At 50.7% G+C, this 3,120-nt stretch overlaps 1 pseudogene; it reads left to right on the top strand.

Moving 5' to 3' along the window:
- LOC108940882 (craniofacial development protein 2-like) lies at nt 1-1,185 on the top strand (annotated as a pseudogene).
- The last annotated feature ends 1,935 nt before the right edge of the window (nt 1,186-3,120 follow it).

Here is a 3,120-nt window from a genome sequence, read left to right as displayed (position 1 = left end):
ATGACGGCGTTGGAGCAAATCAGCGATGGGGTCCAACGCCTGAAGAAGGATGCCATTTTCACAGCAAAAACGACTACTAGACTTGGCACCTGGAACGTTCGCACACTTTACCAAGCCGGCCGGCTTGCCCAACTCCTTCCGGAATTCGACAATTATCATCTCGATGCATTGGGAATTAGCGAGGTACGGTGGATCGGCAGTGGACAATTGGTCAGTGATGATAAGATCATCCTGTTCTCTGGTCCTAAAGAGTGCCATGAACCAGGTGTCGGCATCGTTCTGAGCAAACAAGCGGCTAAATCCCTCATCGGATGGAAACCTGTGAGTGACAGGGTAATCATCGCACGCCTCCAGACCAAGAACATCCGAATTACGATCGTTCAAATCTATGCACTGACTGACAGCGCCAATGATGCTGAAAAGGATGAGTTTTACGGCCAACTACAAGATACTCTCGACGCAATACCTTGTCGTGACTTGAAGATCGTCCTTGGTGATTTCAACACACAGCTGGGTGGTGATTGAAACAGATTTGAGTCTATCGTTGGTCTTTTTGTATCACTGGAACGTCTGAGTGACAACGGCGAGCAGCTGATCTCATTCTGCAACCATAACGACCTTTGTATCGGTAACAGCTTCTTTCAACATTGTCTTATTCACAAGAAGACATGGCGTGCGCCGGACAGCATCACCTTTAATGAGATCGATCACATCCGCATCAGTTGACGATGGCGGACATCTCTCCACGATGCGCGGGTCTATAGGGCGGTGGATGTTGGCTCTGGTCATTATCTAGTCTGGGTGAATCTCAAGCTCAAACTCAAACACCAAAGACAAATTGTGGTCAAGCGTCCGTTTGCCTTAGAAAAGCTTAAAGATCAAGATACCACCAAAGGGTTTGCACTTGACCTCCGAAATCGGTTCGGGACCCTTTCTGATATTGCCGACATCGAAGACAGCTGGACGATGATGAAAACCATCATCCGGAGTTGTGCAGACGAGAAGATTGGGCGCCGACGGGGAAAGATTAAAGAACAATGGATCCAAGACAGGACATGGCAACTGATCGATGAAAGACGAAGAGCAAAACAGCGTAGGGATCAGGCTGACGCTGGGAATGAACGAGCACTCGCAACTACACTATACGCCAACCTCAACCATCGAGTCAAACGATCATGTCGTTGAGACAAGAAAGACTAGCTAATACGAAAGGGGGCAGAGGCCCAGGACGCAGAGGCCCAGGACGCAGAGGCCCAGGACGCGGCGGATCGCGGTGACTCCGGAACGCTTTACCGAATCGTTAGCAAGCTCACGAGATCGCAGAGCTATTCAAACATCCCAATTAAAGATAAACATGGAAAGCTTCTCCTGACCAAAGGCGAACAGGTCAAAAGGTGGATGGAACATTTTCGAGACATCCTCAACCAGCCTGACCCACCTGCCACGTACGATTGCACCGTAGAAGAGGTGCATAACAACCTAGACGTCAACATGGGCGATATTTCGATCGAAGAGACGAAGATGGCCATCAAAGGGCTCAGGAACAGTAAGGCGGCTGGACTCGATGAGATCAACCCAGAGCTCCTGAAAGCGGGTGGTCAGCCCATGGCTGTGCAGCTGACCTGCCTATTCATCATCTGCTGGCACCAGGGGAAAGTCCCTGAGGATTGGAGAAAAGGCATCATCGTTTGGCTCCCCAAGAAAGGCAATGTCACTGACTGCGCAAATTGGCGAGGCATCACGCTCCTTTCGGTTCCAAGGAAGGCTTTCTGCGCTGTTCTTTTATGTCATCTGCGCCGCGCCATCGACCAATGGCTGCGAGAAGAGCAGGCGGGTTTCTGTAATGACCGCTCCTGCTGCGAGCAGATCTTCACCCTACGAAATATCATCGAGCAATGTGTCGAATATCGCCATGCAATTTATATCAACTTTATCGACTTCAAGAAGGTGTTCGACAGTATCCATCGAGACTCGTTGTGGGCGATCCTCTGGGTCTATGGTGTCCCAGAAGCCTTCATCACCGTCTTTAAGGATCTGTATCGTAACTCCTCATGCTGTGTAAGGACCGACGCAGGGCACAGAGCTTTTTTCGAGATCACTACTGGCGTCCATCAGGGCTGCATCCTTTCACGATCCTCTTTCTCGTTGCCCTTGACATCATCATGAAAAAGGCAACTGCGTATGTTGAAGTATGCATCCCTTGGACGGATCAAGATCGCTTGACAAATCTAGATTTTGCCAACGACGTGGCCCTGCTCGCCGAAGACGAAACCCAGCTCCAAAACGCAACCGAGAGACTCAGCCACGAAGCCAGCAAGATTGGCCTGCGTATCAGCTCAGAAAAATCGAAGATCATGAAGACCAGACCCGTAGGCGTGCCAGCCAACATCACTGTTGACGCAACACGACTGGAGACAGTGGAAAAATTCACCTACTTGGGAAGCATTGTTTGTCATGATGGTGACGCCGAGACCGATGTCCGGTGCCGGATTGGGAAAGCTTCGGCCGTGTTCCGTCGCCTCCAGCACATCTGGACGTCAGCTTCAATCTCCCTCAAGATTAAGTTATGACTACACGCCTTGATTGTCATCCCGACCGCAATCTACGCATGCGAAACTTGGAAGCTAACAGCGAACACTGTTCGCAGGATAAACGCATTCCACCAACGATGTCTCCGGCGGATTCTCAAGATCCAGTACATCGACCGCGTTACCAACGAAGAAGTCTTGCGCCGGGGAAATTCCAGCAGCCTTCAAGTTACAATCACGCAATGACGACTCCGGCTAGCTGGGCATATTCTACGAATGCAACGACATCGCATTCCCCGAGTGGCAATGCACTGGTGCCCCCAGGGGGCCAGGCGTGGCCGGGGCCGTCCCCACACCACCTGGTGTTGAACCTTCATCAACGATCTTAAGTTCACTGGCGTATCCTGGAACGAAGCTGAAGCGCTGGCAGAGGACCGACAGCGGTGGAGAGACCTCATTGCCCGATGTGCCCAACAGCACGGGAGCATCTAAGACTAAGAAAAGAATGTGTGAAAATCAAGCCAGTTAAGTGCCTTCCTGAATTAACATGTATGCATTTGGCAAATGCAACAGAGAATTTGAAATACAGAAC

This window comes from Scleropages formosus, chromosome 11 (assembly GCF_900964775.1).
Source record: "Scleropages formosus chromosome 11, fSclFor1.1, whole genome shotgun sequence".
Classification (NCBI taxonomy): domain Eukaryota; kingdom Metazoa; phylum Chordata; class Actinopteri; order Osteoglossiformes; family Osteoglossidae; genus Scleropages; species Scleropages formosus.
This window is presented reverse-complemented; position numbering and strand designations above follow the sequence as displayed.